The following is a 19797-nucleotide window of genomic DNA, read 5'->3' as shown; positions in this document are numbered from 1 at the left end:
GCGAATCCCGCGAAACCCAGCATCGGCCGCGAAATTCACTACAACCTGCGAAATGCCGCGAAAGTAATGAAAAACAGCAACATTCTATGTCAATTATGATACATTTCGATTTGAAACCTGCGAAATTCATGAAAACCAGCTAGACGGACAAAGTTGAATATTATTGGGCACCTAGATAGCAGTGCGACGCCTTTTTCTACGCAACCGAAAAGATGAAACAGTACTAAATCGCTCACTTACAACGCGATTTTGTTAGCCCGAGTTGAATTGTCTTCGAAATATTCGGATGCTAGATGCTAGATATTTGAATATTTTCTAATTTGTCACCCGCGAATTTTGAATTTTTTTGCCGCGAATTACCACTGTCTCTAATCATTATTTATCGAGTAACCGTTATCGGCTTCATCATCGTTTTCTTCATAAGCGATATGTGATTCGTATGCAGAATTACCTTCGGGAGAATCCGAAGCGGCTTTGATCTTTCGCTAACTCTAAAAGGAAAAAAGCGGATTACCGGTTGAGATGCGGTTGTATGACACGACTAGCGATACGATACAGAGTAAATCCTCTTTGTGGAACACTTTAAAGCTGCTTTCAACAACTCAGTGGCATCTCGCTCACAAATAGCAGATGCATTCGTAGATACTCCGTGGGATGCAGTCGAGTTTAGTTTTTTTGAAATCCTAACGAACCAAGTTGAAGCAGCCGTCGACAAACTGTTATCTTCCTGTTCAGTTGGTTAATATAAGGAATTCCTACCTAAACAAACAATATCGCACGCTAGCCTGGGGGCTAATGCGGTCTCGATCAACTAGATTAGTTGAGAGAATTCGTCATCGATATTGTTTTTGGCACATTTTGCATGTTGTAGGATAAGTACAACGATACACCGTGTCCCAGTGCTGAGTCGAGAAAATTTCTAGCTCGAAAAGTTCCTCGACCTGATCGGGAATCGAACCCGATATCACAACCGTGTGGGAGAGCTAGCCGACCGACATCGCTAACCACAGAACCACGGGGACCACAAGGAATTCCTACCTGGGTGCTTAAAAAATATAGTGATGCTCTGATCCATATCTCTGTTCAATTGTCTCTGTCTTGTTGGAAATGTTCCGTCATGTTCCCTGTTCATAGGATAGGCGACAAGTCTGACATCGGAAACAATCGTGGCATCATTTCGCTTAGTGCCCAAAGGTGGCTTAGCTCGAAAATATAATAAACGATGCTCTTTTTGCAAGCAGCCAGCACTACATATCTACTGATAAACATGGATTCTTTCCGAAGCGGTTCGTCTCTACGTGCTTCAAAACCATGGATGCTGGTGCCCAAGTTGACACTGTTTCAACGGATTTCAAAGCTGCGTTAGATCGAGTGGATTATGGTATTCTCTTAGCGAGAAAATCGGCGTGTCTCTCGCTTTTGTCACCTGGTTTAGATCCTATCTGTCTGATAGAGCTATTTATGTAAAAATCGGTTCTGCCCGATCTCAGACATTTTCCAATGTTTCTGGAGTCCTCGAGAAAGTAATTTTGGACCATTGCTGTTCGTACTTTTTATCGACGCAATCGACAAAATGCTTCCATCTGGCTGCCGAATGTTCTACGCGGATGATGTTAAAACTTATAAAATTTTTAAGAGCCTTGCAGACTGGGACGAAATTCAGAGGATGATGAACTGTTTTGTTGAGTGGTGTTCCCGTAATTGCATGACTGTTAGCATTTCCAAATGCAGCATTAAATCTTTACAACGTAAAATGGTACCGGTTGTATTTGACTACACCTAGCAGGACAGCTTTTGCAGCGAGTAACTCAAGTTCGAGACCTGGGTGTTATGCTAGATAGTGCTCTTACACTTCAAACCCACTATTGTGAAGTTATCTCGAAAGCGAATAAACAGCTTGAGCATATTTTCAAAATTTCTGCTGAGTTCATGGAACAATCCTTCCGAATTGCTACGTTTTGAAGACCGTTGCCAGTTTCTCTGACTTCGAGATGGTATATAAAATTGGTATATAAAATGACATCATAAACCTCCAGCCTATGTGGCAATTTGGGAAAATCCCATTGCTGTCGTGGTTGACCCAGTAGATCATTGACTTTACTGTACACGGCTGTAGAATCGGAAGCAGAATTGCCTTAGAAACCATTTTGAATTTTCTAGGTGGCTTGCACTTTTTGGAAAACAACCTTCACCCCATATTTGGATACCTACAGAAGGCAGTATATGATACGGGGTACATGCAGCTGTTGTTGCTTGCAGTTTAGCTATCCTTCTAGAGACACCCGACTGACAGATACGAATCGGTTAAAACAATGCCAATAGGGCATTTGCACAGTGCATATGTATTAGTCATCTGTTGGGCAGGCAAAAGTGACAGCTCAATATGATTAACACGGATCGGCCAGCGCAAAATTATTTAAATAATTATTTTAGAGTACTCAACACGAAAATCACGCAATTAAAACTAATTTCCTCAAGCTTACATGTTTATTTATAACATACAAAATTTGTCTTCAGTATTAAAATTCGGTATGCGGTAAAACTAGGTGTTTTAAAGTTGTGACCCAGGCTAATCGGAGCGGCGCGAATATGGAACAATGAATTTATCGAAAAATATTACATTTCCCGTTGTTGCAGAATAACTCGCCGGTAGAAATGTACCTTGGAAATTATATAAAGGTTTTAAAAAGTTTAGATACATTTGAAAAATACCGGATTCCGAAAACGTTATGTTAGAATTTTGTTTCACTTTCGTTTAAATAAATTGTTGATTAGTATTGATTTTTGTATGTCTAAGAAGTAGTAAATCTTGTTAAAAATATCTAGAAATTAAATAAGAGCTATTTTTTCTGGGCTCGGAAGATTTATGATCGCCAAAGAGTGTATACATTCTAGATTTTTTTTGACAAAATGATATAATAAAATGATAGTTATCACTATTCGTAGATATTCAATAAAAAAAATGACACATAAAGGATTAGAATCCGTCAAGTAATTGATGATTGAATCTCGAATCGTCACAACGGAAACAAATGATAAATCTGCAATGTGTGCCCAACAGATGCTGTGTATGTATGTGTAGCAAAAGCCCTATGTCCAAGTCTCGTGCGGGCACATACATTGTTAAGCAGAAGTCGAAGCTTGTTCGGTCTCTTCTGAGATTTCAGTCACAGGACTCACAGGCCTGTTATGTCCTCCGATGTCTCGATTTTGGTCAGCGGATTTGGAATGGAAACTGGAACAATATCTGTCTAGGGGGCCATCCACATACCACGTGGACAATTTTTATAACGATTTTAACACCCCCCCTTAGCCTTTCAACACCACTCAGTACGTGTTTGACGACTACTACAACCATACTCAACTTAGCTATCGCACAATTCAACAATGGTCTACAAGTTCCTGCTGCTTTGAATAATTTCTATACACTACCGCAATAGCATCTTGTTCAAAATACACAACTTTTGCAACAGATAAAATCGCTTTTAGTGAAGCATTGGCTTGTTTAATGGTTAGTAAGACTATACGAATCTGTTCTAGTGTGTTTTCTCTAATTACTTTTGTTTCATCAGAGTTCATCGATTGGGCCAAACCAACTGCAAACTATTTTGACTGCGGAAGTAACTGACGCGTTGAATTATTTAGTGGCTTTAGCTAATCCCACATCATTGATGGGAAGCACCATTTCGAATTGTTATGCCTTTCAAAAGGCACAGCTTTCAGCCGCATTTACGGCTCTAAGCACGGTGATCGCAACTTGTTAACTAATGGCATGATTTGAAACCATGTTGTATATAATCAGATAATGCAAAGATTATAGAAGATGCGAATAAAAACGAGTGAGATTTCAATTTACCGATAGCCAAATTATAACTCTACGTTGCTGATGTCAAAATATTGATATCTTTTTTCCCCCTGGAAAAATATAACGAGTAAAAATCGTTTTCCGTGTTCATGACCTTTTAGGCCATGAAATCATGAATCTAGTTCATGACACATGACTAGAGACAGTGGTAATTCGCGGTAAAAAAGTTGAAAACTACCGGGTAGTAAAAAAGGAAATATTCAGAATTCGCGGAAATTTCGCTGCAACCTTTTCTTCAGAGAACGCAAATGAAGTGCTTTTTTAAGTAAAAACAATAAAAAATATTGTTTTAGTTAATTTAGGCGTTTCATTCATTTTTAGGCGTTTTCATGAATATGACTAATGGCTGCTACAAGCGTTTCACATCGCTGTCGCATGGACTCATGGAATAATGAGTTATGACTCATGATACCATGTTTCGGACTCTGAATATCATGAGTTAACAAGGGGTTGTTCACATTCTACGTGGACAACTTAGGGCGTTAGTGTGAACGCAAATGTCTACGCTTGTCCACGATAGGGCGAAGGGGGTATTGGTAATGTCCATGTTGACACAATGTTTTTCCGAAAAAAAATGAAAATCTGCCAAAAATAAAAATGCTGGCCTGCAACAATAAAAAATCTACAGCTGTTCCAATTTAAGAGTCGTTGGCAGCTGTATTTGTGACAAATTAGCTTCTATGTAAGGTGGTCGGCATTACCGACTTTTCGAAAAACCAGTATTCCAGCATTCGTGCAACAAAAAACTGGTAAAACCGGTATTTTGGTTTCATTGCATGAAACAAATCCATTAATTGATCAAGTTTCAACTTATAAATCTACTACTTATTTTTGGAAATGTGAAATTTTTTTTCGTCAAGATAAAGCTGTTATCTACTACTTATTCGAATACGTCACGCCCAAAATTCCAAATTATCAGAGTGATGTATCTAATTCAAAGTGTCATGAACGTTATACTGAGTTCAAAGAATTTTATTTGAAGTTTCATGAAATAAATTCCTGGCTCCATAAACCAAAACACGATTTCATAATCCATGTCAAACTTCGTGATCGATGAATAATGATTAAATGATCCAAAGCGAGGTTTCACAAATTAAATGTAAAGTTTCATGAGTCGAATCCCATAAATCATGATTTCATGAAAATAGCTCATGAGTTCCATTCATGGTTTCATGAAAAAATCGGAAAAATCTGCGAAAAAAGTTAGAATGAAAATTGTGATTTTTAGTGCCTTATAATAGAAAACTCAATGTTGCTCGTAATATGTAAGAGATAGAAACATGTTGTCTTCGGTAAAGTTTCTTGTTTTAAGATAACCTAAAACTTTGTCGAAGACACCTTGCGTCTATCTCATTCTGATTGAAAAGTAAATTTTTTATCTCACTCATTGGTGGATTGATCACCCATTTTTCTACATTAAAAAACATCATTTTTGAATATCCTGAAACTTCTCCGAATATATCTTATGGTTATAATCAACAAAAACGCCAATATATCATCCCCTCGATAAGATATCAAGAATCTTTTTTCATGTGAATTTTCGTCTTGAATTACGCTTCGCAGTAAAAATTTCAGTTCTTGATCAAAAATTTTTTTTTATATGTGTTTTGAAGGGTTTTATCTGCAAATTATGAGAAAGATTCACTTTTTTGTTATGTTCATTGGGCTCTGTGAGTCAAATAATTGAATGCAATGCTGAACCAAACCATGCAAGATATTAAAAAACCACCCCACAAAAATAAAAAAAAATTTATGGAAAAATTTAGAATTCGAATCCCATAAATCATGATTTCATGAAACTATTTATGAGTTCTATTCATGGTTTCATGAACTAAAGCGAGTTATTATAAATCGAACGGCCGATTTCATGAGTTTAGCTCATGTTTTCATAAGTTAAATCATGGTTCCATAGCCAAAGCGAGATTTAATAAATCGAACGTCTGATTTTTTGAGTCAAAAACTAGGTCTCATGACTCGCCAATGAGGTCAGTTCATGGTTCCAAACCGAACGCCCGATTTCATGAGTAAAATGTTAAATTTCCCGAGCCATAAATCATGATTTCATGATCGATAACTCATGGTTTAATGCCCATTCACTCATGATGTTAGCATAACACTAACGTACGTCTAAGAATCTTCGACAGTTTCCAAAAAGACTTTGATAATGCTTTGAATTTTTCAACTTTAGTCTCGAAATTTTGGTTTCTCAGAAGAGTAAATCTATGTTTAATCTGTCTCTGTTAATTTTTGAAAATAGTTTTAACAACAGGCTCACAGGGAAAACATTGATATTGACGTCTGCGAACATTTTTCAAACGAATTAAAAGTTGAAGATTTTCGTCAATTATTGTTCAATCAAATCACTTGAGCTCCTGGAACAGAATAATGTCTGGCATCAATAATTACTTCAATACTTCCATGGCGGAATTAATGTTCATTTCATTTAGCAAATTTAACTCGTTTTTGAAACTACTAGTTGGCCCGTAATGGTTAGCCACTTTCAAATGCATTTTGGACTTTTAAAAGTTGGTATTTAATTCGAAATGATAAATTATTTTTTGGAGTATTGATTGGAAGTTCAAGATGTAACTATGACACTATCGACAATTCAATGCAGATGGCCAACGCTGGTCATCTCAACTGCGATAAATCCTGAGTTCAGTAGATCATGAATTCGCTTGGATCGATTGCTTACTTGAAAACAAATTCACATCTCGCTTCTTATACGGATCCACTTTTTTCAGTTTTTTCTCCAATATCTAAAGTCTTTTTCGCCATTATTTGATTGTTTTTGAAAAATTGTTTTCTAACGATTTAATTTTTTTTTAATTACATAACTTAAATGATAGTTGATTTTTTCAATCGTTTAATGGTCTATTCAAACTAAATTCACAAAATATATAAAAATGAATGTGATTGAAAAAAAAAAAAACAATTTACAAAAAATATTGATCGTGAAAAAATACTGGATTGCTCAAGAAAATATAAGTTTGTCTCTGCAACTTGTTAAAAGTCATAGCAAAGCTTGGAATAACTGAGTAATTGGTTTTTGATGGGTAGTTCAAATCACTCTCTAATACTCCGGTATAACTTCACACATGATAAATGATGCGCATTATGTGAGGAGAAAAAAAGGACGTGCATGAAACATCTGTCATCTACATTCCAACACAGAAACCTTCTCTTATGTTGCGTAACAATATAACAATCCTCATCCACAACCACCTTTGTCTATTTCTTTGTTTTCATCTTTTTCTTAATAAACAAACAAATATTATTTGGTAAAAAATTTAAAAAAAGTTGGCTTACTGTGTTGAATTTGCAGGATAGTAGGTAAACCTATTTTAAAATTAGAGCTTTAAAGATTAAAGATTTTGTGTCGATATTCCAAAATATTGTAAATCAATTACGATTATAACTACGTATACTGAAAGGATTAATACAATGTGTGCTGCTGCATACACTGTGTAGGTTAAATGTCTTTTTATATTTCAAAATATCGAAAAAAAATTGGATTGCTCTATCTCTAACATTTTTGTAAACTTTCCTAGAGCTTTGAACAATAGGGAGAAAGTTGGATAGATTTCAAGTGCGGCTCGTCACGGCGCCATAAGCTAAACTTGAAACTCGATTCGGTGTTTCGCAAGAAATGACTTTGCCGAGTTACAGTCGGTTTTCTTCAATGTTTTCTAAATGTTAGTTAATAACCGAAGACGGTCGTAATTGATATTTTTAATAAACAAATAACTTTTGGCTATTGAATAACTGTACTATTAGAAAATTACAATTTCAATGCATATAAAAATTGCTACACGCTTTGAAAAAATCCAAACTGCTTGTTTTCTCGAATGTTTACGTCCCCATCATGTTCGTTTATAATCCCCATCATGTTCTTGACTTTTTCATAGTCTATCCTCAATGAATTACAACGGGTACTGCCTTATTACATCACTTGATAACCTAATTTTGATGGTAATGCCATTAAACTATAGAACTTATTGGACATGTAGATCTGCTTAATATAGACCACTTCCTTTAGTGGACCACCTGAACTTCTTACACCAAATTACACATTATAAATATACTTATTTTGATTTATGCTTTGACAACTTCAATAATGTTCTTCATTAGAAATGTTGCAAGAGACGTTTACTATAATATTCTTCATTAAAGCTGCAAAAAATGTCTTTTAATAACAGCTCCCTGGTTTGCCATGGTTTGTTGACGTTTTCATAGAAAATGGCTTTGCCAAAAACTGCACTGACATCACACTTTCCGAGCGAAAATAATCAAATTTTCGATGAACGGGTAGGATAAGAGTGTCTTTAAAAAATAAGCAATAAATTTTACTAGAAAAACACTTAAAATATTGAAAAAATAGTGGCCCAATTAAGGGTGGAAATAATACTGTTTTCCTTATTCATCGAAATAACACCGCGAATCATAGTTACCATAAATTTGTTATGATTGAGTTATTGTATAAAATTGCTGCTAAAATGGGAAAACGCCGTAAATTGGTAAAAAATATACTGAAGCAGCTGTTACTGAGTGTCTTCAAGCAATAAAAAGTGGTGTTTCGACTAGAGAAGCTCGCAGGTGCTCCAATGTTACACGATCCACCGTAATGTTCCGTGCAAGCAGCAAGTGGTCAGTAGAGATGGTCGGGTATGGGAAACTTTTTACCCGTACCCGACTCATCGAAAATTTCCAAACCCGTACCCGACCCGAACCCGAAGTCTGGTTTGTTTAAAATACCCGTACCCGACCCGAACCCGAAAAATATCTATTCTAACTACCCGTACCCGACCCGTACCCGATAGAAAAAAACGCCAAAATTGCCGGTACCCGACCCGTACCCGACCCGTCCTGGTTTTTTTTTTTTTTTTTGTTCAACATGCCTGGGTACCTCGTACATTTTATGCACTGATTGTCATATGTGGTTTCTCGAGATGATGGCCGGAGCCAGGCTAGAACCGAGTGTGCGTGTGAACGAATGATAATGAACCCAGAGTTTCAGGCGGGTGGTCCACTATAAGGAATCGGTCCACTATGAAAAGTGCATGTCTGGTAAAGTTTAAAATAAACGACGAGTTTTATAAACACATTAAAGGGTCAAACGAATTTTAAAAGGTCAAAATTAATATAGTTCATAACTTGAGACAAATTTGATAATTCACTTCATTTGCCAAAAACCTGTAATTTTGAGTATAGATTCAGTGTCATTGATAAATTCTAAAAATCAGTAAAAAACAGATATTAAATAAATAAATAAATAAATAAATAAATAAATATTTAAGTGCTTAAGTCCAATATATGGGTGCAATATCATAAAATTTGATTTTTTTATAACTTTTCAAAACTCGGCATACTGACGTTTTTTGACATATTTAAAAAAAATATATTATTACTTTGAAACGCTCTGCAGCTTTAATGATAGCTTGATTTTTTTTGGCCTCGAAGAAAAAGTTGATTTGTAGTTAGTTTTTATTACCTATTATAATATATAATATTGTTTTAATTTTTATAAAAACAATTTTTTTTTGCGAAATTTGTTTGATTTGAGGAGTTGTGCTAAAACTACGTAAGCTGTTTTTGTAAAGAGGACGCCCTGTGGCGTTGCTTGTGGTTGAAGATCATATAATTCTGTTTAATAAAAAGTTAGGGGAGAAGTGCTAAAAAATCATGAAAAATTAAGTCACGTGCTTTATGAACGTCTCCAAATAAAAAGTGGAATGGAGATTCGTGTTCAGCACCCCAAAATTAAGTATATACCATATTTTTGTCGTATTTATCGACACTTTTTTTTTACTTGGCAAGCATTTGTATTAAGTCGCCCCACTGTGCAATGCTCCGCGGTTTTCCTGACAGTTATGAAAAAAGCCCGACAAAAACTCCATTTAAATCAAAACCGTTGCAGGAAAAACTATTCAATCTAACATTAGAAAGCGATAGCATGATGTCATTCCCTTGGTGCATAGACTGCCGACAACTGTCAGAATAGGTATTGGGCGATCTCTCGTTGAGTGATGATGGGCGATTTTCTCTCCGACCTTACCGATTATCGACATTAAGAAAACACCCAGGCTTGAAATGATAAAAATTGAGTTCTCACAATTCACGAAAATTGAATTACCCGTACCCGACCCGTACCCGACCAATTGAGAATTTTTCAAACCCGTACCCGACCCGAACCCGAAGCCTTGGTTTTTTAATTACCCGTACCCGACCCGAACCCGTAGAATATTTTTTGGCGTTACCCGAAACCCGACCCGAACCCGTCGGGTACGGGTCGGGTACGGATTTCGGGTAAAAATACCCTTACCCGACCATCTCTAGTGGTCAGGAAAACCACGGAAAGGTAATCAAACTGCATTGACTGCCGCGGATAACTCGGATGGCACGTAAAGGATTCCCTTTTACGAAAGAACGGGTGTAGTCTACAGTTGATCCAGATCCAGAACTCTCAGTGCGTAAGCCAGAGTTAGTTTCATCAGCGGCAGCTACGGTTGAAGAGATATAATATTTAGACCTGGCACGAATTAGGAAATTGCCCATTAAAGGAAACTGAAGCGATGATTTATTTCTTTTATTATGAAAAAATAAAGGTATTATCTAGTTGTTTTTCATGCAGGAATGATGATAAACATGTTACTTCATGTTTATATATAATGAAATACTTAATTCAGTTTAGATATTTACACTTTTTCTTGCAAAATTTGCAGCTACGCTACTAAGTAGTCCATTAAAGGCAGTTATACCCTAACTATGAAGAAACGTTCATAATCAACTGACAGAGGTTTGGCTAAATTTAAATTTCATATACATGCTTGATATGTTTGTTGTATTCCTTACATCTCAAAATTGCCTTCCTCCCTTTATTACGTTTTTGGCGGTTTTTGCCGATGCACCTGCATCAGAACCTTTAGCCATGTGCTAATTTAACACGTGTGTCGAATATTAGTTAAGACGCAGTTAGCTTTGATTTCCTTACGAATGGCTCCATACCAGGCAAGAGGAGGTAAGTGGAGGACTAAAAACAAAGGTAACTTGTAATCAGAACAGGAGTGTTTGCGTTGCTACACACAAAAAAATAACAAACTTCAGTGTACCTCAGGTTCATAGTTGCTTGGGAGAAAGACAATTTGAGTAACTTTCATTTGTTGTGAGTGTGACTGAAAGACAAGCAAACTATATATATTCCGATTCTCAATATGAGTTTCATATCTTTCCCAAAAAGCCTTGTGATAATTAAATACAACGCTCATATGGTTTAAAACGGGTTCCTGTGATATGGAGAAAAAGTTATTGAAAGAAAGACGCAGTCCCATGTCAAAACTAAACTTTCTTCTTAAAATGTTCGTTTTTTCCCAACAACTGTGAAGTTTACGATCAATCGAATATGATTTGAAGCTGCTTCTCGAAATGTGATGAACTGCAGATGTCGTTTAATCATTTAAGTAATTTCTTGCAATAAACAAGAGTAATGCAATACAAATCAATCTTTAGATAAAGTTCTCGATACTATGCGTGTAGGGTGCTGCTATACGGTGGAAACAAATCTTATAAAACTCGTATCACTTTGTATTAAATATATTAGCTCTAAAGCTCAAGTTGATACAGTATGTAGGTACCAATTTAGAAGCTGACATTGATTCGGTAAATCATTCCATTTTCTTGTCCAAATTAGAGAAACTTGGCTGCACTGCGCGCTTTTGAAAATGGATAGAATCGTCTTGTTCGAAGGGAATTGTTTGTACGAATTGGAAACTGTCAATCTGCCTCTTTTTCAAATTGTTCAGGAGTTCCGCAAAGCAGTAATCTGTGGCCACTGTTATCTTACATCTGAGCAAAATCATTTCAATTCGCCTGGAAATACGCAAAAATTTAATCGACCATTTTTTATTTGAATGAAACTTTGCACACGTATTTGGCTTAGCAAACTGAGCATTTTTCACAGGTGGAGAGATTTTTTACACCCTTGAGTTACATTCTAAAAGGGCGTATGCCTTTTGGTATTGGTTTTATTCGAAGCATTGTAGCCCAGAAACCGTTGGTTGTATAGAAAAACTGTCTGAGAACGAGTTGTAGGGAATTAAAAATACACCATAAAAAAAATCTACACTGTACAAAAAAAATTTTTTTTTGACTAAAAAAAATTAAAAATAAACATTAAGTTTCAATTTAAAAAAAAAAAAGAGTTGAATTTATTTTTATTTTTTTTAAGAAACGTGACGTTAATACGCAACTTTTAAAAAAAGTCCAGGATGGAGAAATGAAAAATAATTTTTTTATGGTAGATTAGTTTTCTTATAAAAATTCTAATTTAAACATTTTTCAAAATCTTTGTATTCTGATGATTTTAAAAGATGCAGAGAGTCATTTTTGATCAAAAAGCTCTTGGTAGTAAACATTCTAAAGGCATTGGTTTTCGAGTTATTTCTAGTTCGAGGACTACAAGGAAATGCAAAACCTATTGAATTTGTTCAGTGACTGGTGCTCTCGAAACTGCTTATTGTTGAGCATTGAGGAATGCTTTATTATCAGTTATCATCGCACACGAAATATGTTGTCCTATGAAAACGCATATAGCAAATCGTCAACTGGGGTTTGTTTTTAAAATCTCCCGATAATTTGTTGACCCGCTGTGCTTTAAAGCGCTAAACTGTGCAATTGTTCGTTCGACGTTAGAATTCGCCAGCATTGTGTGGTGACCTTATCAAACAGTTTGGATAAATAGGTTAGAGAGTGTCCAACTCGATGTTCCGGACCTTCTAGCAGAAATCGGATTCTATGCGCCATTCAGAACATTACGACCCAGAGCTAAGCTGCATAGGGATTTCCAGCCAACACAGTATGCCGCAAACTCCCCCATCTCGTTTATGATTCGCCAATTCAATGATTTTAGTGACAAGTTTAACTTAAACGAATCTTCAGTAATGTATCGCCGTAGATTAGTTTCCAATAATATGTTGTGATCATTTTATGTATTGATATGTTCTTGTTTTGTAAAGTATATTTAGATCGAAAGTTGGTGAGGTTTTCACGCACATTTGAGGTAGGTCCTCGTGACCACCTCAAGTGAGCTTTTCTTCACCCAATATTAATGGAGACAGATATTGGTCTGATGATGAAAACACGAATAAATAAATAAATGAATGAATGAATATTTTCTCGTGTTTTCGTTTGTATTAAGGAAAAACTGTTGACCAGCATTAGGAATATATCTACAGAAGATTTTATTATTTTATTATGCTTGATTGATATTATAATAAATCAATTCATTACTCATTAATCTTTATCTTGTTATCAGTTAGTTAGTATGTTCTATATAAAATAAATATATTGAGTAAGTAACATCGTTGATAGTTACTGCCGCCTTGATTCAATTTTTTTTTCATGCCAAACAGATAACTAAATAAAATAAAAGAAATTTCCCATGACTCAAAAGTGGATTCTGATACCAGGAAATAAAACAAATAATACTTTCGGATTCTATCGCTTAATGCTACACGTTTTCGCTAGTCTCGAATTGTGAGCTGTTTGTAAATATTATTTCAGATTATTGCGTGAATGCATCTGGATAAATGTTATTTTCCAGCGTGGAAACAATCTGCTCCGAAATGCGTGTTGTTTGATTTTCTGCTTCTGTTTCGCACAGTTTGTGCTGACATAGCCGCTTGTGTTACCGCGTTTACAGTTGTTTTTTCAATACCTATCAGGTTGCTGTTGTAACAAGTGAATATTACAGAAACAGGAAGCATATGACAGAAAAATTACACTGCCGCTGGATTGGGGTTTTTAGTTATTTTGCTAATTTTTTCCTATTTTTTTTTTGTTCATCTATAATTTATTTGACACGGCACAAATACAATTTAATGTTTAACGGCGCCAATTATATCTGGTAGCTTACTTTCTAAAGTATCTTAATAACTAAAAGCAAATTTTTTATCCTCGCTGCCGACTACGAGCTGAAACTAAATGTAACTTAAAGCTATAATATTTTGCATTAAAAGCACTGGTTTACTGTATGATGGTTTTCATTGCCATAGGTAAGCACATGTTCCGCTGCTGGGCCAAGATATTACGAACTGGCATATTGGGTTGTCTCCCTCGGGACCTGAGAGTATCGTGCGGGTCTAGTTGCTGTTTCCGGATCCGGGGTCTTAACGTGTTCTTGTCGTTTGGTTGGGTGTAGGCGGAAGGGAATAGGATTAAACTGGGGCGTGGATGGATTTCAGGAAAACGTATATAAGGGACATGTAGGATAGGTCACGGCTCGCCAAGACATCACGAACAGGAACAGCCGGCTGCCTACTAATAATTTAGACCTGGCGTCACGGTGTACAGGGCATGACCAAATAACGTGCTCTATGTCGTGATAACCTTCACCACAGGCACAGATACCACTTTCCCCGAGCCCAACACGACGGAGATGCGCGTCAAATCTATAGTGGTTGGACATAAGCCGGGACATCACGCAAATGAAATCCCGACCTACATCCAACCCCTTGAACCACGGGTTCGTCGACACCTTGGGGATTATGGAATGTAACCACCTTCCCAGTTCCCCTCTGGTCCAAGCATTTTCCCAACTGATAATCGTATTCTGTCGTACAAATGAAAAAAATTCATTAAAGGCAATTGGTCTTTCATAAATTCCACCGTTTGTTGCGCCCACCTTAGCCAAAGAGTCCGCTTTTTCATTGCCCGGTATCGAGCAGTGAGAAGGGACCCAGGTAATCTGATACGATTTTTCGGATAAAGCACTCAGATGTACCCGTATTTTCCCCAGGAAATACGGAGAGTGCTTAACATCTTTCATCGATCGGAGAGCCTCAATGGAACTAAGACTGTCCGTAAAGATGAAATAATGGTCCGTGGGCATTTTTTCGATAATCCCTAGGGTGTACTGAATTGCAGCCAATTCTGCGACGTAAACAGAAGCAGGATTATCAAGCTTATGGGAGACGGTTGAATTGTTATTGAAAATACCGAAGCCAGTGGACCCATCAAGAAGTGTTCCGTCAGTGTAGAACATATTGTCGCAGTTGATGTTTCGATATTTATTGGAAAAATTTTTGGGGATCTGCTGCACGCGTAAATGATCCGGGACTCCACGAGTTTCTTCTATCATGGATGTATCGAAAAACACAGTAGAATCAGAAGTATTTGATAAGTCGACACGATTTGGAATATTCGAAGAAGGGTTAATATTATGGGACATGTGATTGAAATACAATGTCATAAAACGGGTTTGAGAATTAAGTTCGATTAACCTTTCAAAATTTTCAATCACAGGACGGTTCAAGACCTCACATTTGATAAGAATGCGAGCAGACAGGCTCCAGAAGCGGTTTTTCAATGGTAGTACTCCAGCTAAGACCTCCAAACTCATCGTATGGGTCGACTGCATGCAACCCAAGGCGATACGCAAACAACGATATTGTATTCGCTCCAGTTTGATCAAATGTGTGTTTGCTGCGGAGCGGAAGCAGAAACACCCGTACTCAATGACAAACAATATCGTTGTTTGGTAAAGCCTTATAAGGTCTTCTGGGTGGGCTCCCCACCATTGTCCGGTTATTGTACGAAGAAAATTTACTCTTTGTTGACATTTTTTCATCAGATACCTAACGTGACAACCCGAGGTGCCTTTAGAGTCGAACCAGACACCAAGATATTTGTGTACCAAAACCTGAGAAATCATTTTACCCATTAATTGTGTTTGAAGCTGAGCAGGTTCATGCTTCCTAGAAAAAACTACTATCTCAGTCTTCTCCGGAGAGAATTCGATACCTAGCTGTAAAGCCCAAGCAGACAAATTGTCCAAGGTATCTTGCAATGGTCCTTGCAAATCGGCAGCTTTGGCTCCTGTAACAGAGATTACACTGTCGTCTGCAAGTTGTCTTATCGTGCATGAATTTGCCAGACATTCGTCGATGTCATTTACATAAAAGTTGTAAAGAAGGGGGCTTAAACATGAGCCCTGGGGAAGACCCATGTAGCTAATGCGAAAAGTTGCCAAATCGCCGTGCGTAAAATGCATGTGCTTTTCGGACAACAAATTGTGCAAAAAATTGTTCAAAATTGGAGAAAATCCTTGTCGGTGAAGTTTACCCGAAAGAATGTCAATAGAAACGGAATCAAAAGCCCCCTTAATGTCCAAGAACGCAGACGCCATTTGTTCTTTGCGAGCATACGCCAGCTGAATATCTGTTGAAAGCAACGCAAAACAATCATTCGTCCCTTTGGCACGGCGAAAGCCAAATTGAGTATCTGATAGTAGACCATTTGATTCGACCCAATGGTCTAAACGACGGAGTATCATTTTTTCCATCAATTTCCGGATACAGGAAAGCATTGCAATCGGCCTATAAGAGTTGTGATCAGAAGCTGGTTTTTGGATGGCGATCACCTTCACTTGCCTCCAATCCTGCGGTACAATGTTTTGTTCCAGAAACTTATTGAACAAGTTCAACAAGCGCCTCTTGGCATTGCCGGGTAGATTCTTCAACAAGTTGAATTTGATTCTATCTAACCCAGGCGCGTTATTGTTACAGGACAGGAGGGCAACTGAAAATTCTGCCATCGTAAAAGGTGATTCTATCGCGTCGTGGCCCGGAGACGCATCGCGAACAATGTTTTGCTCAGGAACAGAGTCCGGACATACTTTCCTGGCAAAATCAAATATCCACCGACTTGAAGACTCCTCGCTTTCGTTGACCGTTACGCGATTCCGCATTCTTCGGGCTGTGTTCCAAAGAGTGCTCATCGATGTCTCCCTCGACGTCTCGTTCACGAACCGACGCCAATATCCGCGTTGCTTTGCTTTAGCCAAACTTTTAAGCTTGGTATTAAGCTCCGAATACCGTATATAGGCTTCTGGAAGGCCAAAAACGCGTCGGATCTTTGCGTGTAGACATCGGAGCATTCTTTGTCCCACCACGGAGTTGGAGGCCGCTCTTTGATCGTTACGCCGGGATATTCCTTCGTTTGGGCTTGCAACGCGGTGTCGAGGATTAAGCCCGCGAGGAGGTTGTATTCTTCAAGTGGTGGGTGATGTTGAATCGACTCGACCGCTTTTGAAATCATTTCCTCGTATAACTTCCAATCGACATTCCGTGTGAGGTCATACGGAATGTCAATTGATCGCATGCGAGTTGAACCGTTAGTAATTGAAATAAGAATAGGCAGATGGTCGCTACCGTGAGGATCGAGGATTACCTTCCATGTGCAATCCAACCGTAGTGACGTCGAACATAAGGATAGATCCAAAGCGCTTGGGCGCGCTGGAGGTTTCGGGATACGTGTCATTTCACCGTTGTTCAAAATAGTCATATCGAAGTCATCGCAAAGGTTATAGATTAAAGAGAAGCGGTTATCATTGTAGGGGGAACCCCAAGCCGCACCATGAGAGTTGAAGTCTCCCAAAATCAAACGTGGCGAGGGAAGAAGTTCTATTAAATCAAAGAGCAACCGTTGCCCAACCTGTGCTCTGGGAGGAATATATATTGAGGCAATACAAAGCTCTTTACCTTGTATTGTCATTTGACATGCGACAACTTCGATGCCTGGAATCGAGGGGAGGTTAATACGATAGAAAGAATAGCACTTTTTAATCCCTAAAAGTACTCCTCCATATGGGGTGTCTCGATCAAGGCGAATAATATTAAAATCATGGAAGTTGAGATCAATATTTGAAGTAAGCCAAGTTTCACAAAGGAAAAATGCATCGCATTTGTTTCTATTTATTAAAACTTTAAATGAATCCATTTTTGGTAAAATACTTCTACAATTCCACTGTAAGACAGAGATAGAATCCTTCGTATACGCAGATGAATTAGGCATCGAAGGATACAATCGCTGCAAGGAGGGGCCATTGGGCAGTCAACTGCTTCAAAAATGATCTAACTGTTGGGAGGAATGCTGTAAGAAAAATTTTAATTGGATCGGGTACATTGAAAGTTTCAAAAATCCAGTCCACAATGTCAGAAAATTTCACTAATCCAGAGTTTGTTTCATCAACTGGAAGTGCAAAAGGAACAACTGGGGTTTTAGATGTTCCTGGCAGTGCTGGGAACTCCTTCTGGGACTTTAAATTTGCAAGCCCAGGAGGAGTTTGCTTCGGTTTTTCCGCAGCACTGTTTGGTTTGTTTGTAACTTTCATTTCACTTTGGGAAATCTTAGGACCTTTTCGGGGAAGTTTAGGAGAGGAAATATTTTTCCTCTTTCTAGACGCCCCAGGATTGGCATAAGTTGTTCCCGCTGGTGAATCGTCAGAATCGGTTTCATCAGAGGACAACAGATCAAAGGGGTTCGATGTTATGGTAGAAGTGGTCACGGTCTTCTTCAGCATCTCAGCGTAAGATCGCTTTGAACGCTCCTTAAGTGACCGTTTGATTTTATCTCTGCGCTGAATGTACACCGGGCATGTGAATTTTCCCAGCAGTGAATACATTTTTCAGCATTTACACTGCAAGAATCGTCCGCATGAGTTTCTCCTCACTTGCTACATCGTGCCTTATTGCAGCAGTAGGCGGCTGTGTGGCCTAGCTGCTTGCAATTGGTGCAATTCATAACACGGGGTACATACAATCGCACAGGCAGACGAACCCGATCGATCGAGACGTGGCTAGGGAGAGCAGATCCGGCAAACGTAACACGAAACGAGTCTGACGGAGTGTACACTTTTGTGCCGTTGACAAGAGACACAGACCGCAATTGCTTGCAATCTATGATCTTTACTTTTACGTCGGACACAAAGCATTTTTGTGTAGCTTGCCAAGATACACTCGACCGACAGACTCGAATCGGTTATGACACCGTCGATCTCCACGTCTCGTGCGGGTATATAAACGCGATACTCGCGTGTGAAAAGCTCGGAGCGAGCAATAGCGTTGGCCTGTTCCAGGTCGCTGACCACGACACGGAGCTTGTTGGGTCTGACCTTGGAGATTTCGGTCACGGCCTTGTACCCCTCCGTCAGGTCTTCCGAAATCTGCAGGATGTTTAACGGTTTCGATTTCGGTCCTACTTTTGGCCGGAAGAAAACAGTAAAGCTGCCCTGAAATCCGTCCGGGTGAAGCCCGGGGCGAGGGGGGACTGGAGAATTAACAGAGGAAGGGTTGGCAGGAGGGACAGGGTCGGAGGGGTTCGGGGAATTTTTTCCTATCTCCGTCACAAAACAAACACCATAACGTAAAGCAATTGGTGGTACATTGCCCCGCTAGCAGAATTAAGGAATGTTCATTTTATAAAACGGACATTTTGAATAGACGATAAAAACTAAACATTAACTCCAAATTTGATGAATCTTCCTTTATCGTGTAGTTGAGTTTGTTGACATTGTGCCGGTGTTTTGGTTTTGGTGTCGGAACGGTTAAGTTTCGGAAAATGGCACGAATCGATCAAGATACTCGTTTTTGGATTGTTCAAAAGTACTGTTCCGAGGGACTATCCTGTAGAAATATTGCAAAACTTGTGAAAAGGTCTAAGTCTACTGTGTACCAGATCATCAGAAAGTTTGGAGAATACGATTATCTTGAAGATTTGCCAAGATCCAAAACCAGAAAAGGTGCGGCTATTCCACAAATCGAGCAGAAGTGTGTGAAGCTTTTACTGTCCAATGAATGTGACTCTGTGCGAAAAATTGCTTAAAAACTCAGAGTTAGTATAGGAACGGTTCAAAATATCAAACGAAGGAATAACATCAGAACCTACAAAAAACAGAAGACACCGAAACGGACCGAGGAACAGCATGAACGGGCAAAGGAACGATGTCAGAGGTTGGATAGGATACTGAAAAAGCAATGAAACTGTTGCATTTTAATGGATGACGAGACTTACTGAAAACTGGACGCAACAACACTTCCGGGGCCACAATTTTTCAATTCTATTGTAGGTAGGGAAGTACCAGATGTAAAACGATCGAT

The 19797-nt window shown here is 38.2% G+C and overlaps 1 protein-coding gene across 3 annotated transcripts in view; it reads left to right on the top strand.

The window, feature by feature from the left end:
• Positions 1-19797, top strand: part of LOC129732425 (uncharacterized) — a 269530-nt gene that overhangs the window by 76200 nt on the left and 173533 nt on the right. The window lies entirely within an intron of this gene.

Source organism: Wyeomyia smithii, chromosome 3 (assembly GCF_029784165.1).
Source record: "Wyeomyia smithii strain HCP4-BCI-WySm-NY-G18 chromosome 3, ASM2978416v1, whole genome shotgun sequence".
NCBI classification, from domain to species: domain Eukaryota; kingdom Metazoa; phylum Arthropoda; class Insecta; order Diptera; family Culicidae; genus Wyeomyia; species Wyeomyia smithii.
The sequence above is the reverse complement of the archived record's forward strand: the minus strand, read 5'-3'. Positions and strand labels throughout refer to the sequence as shown.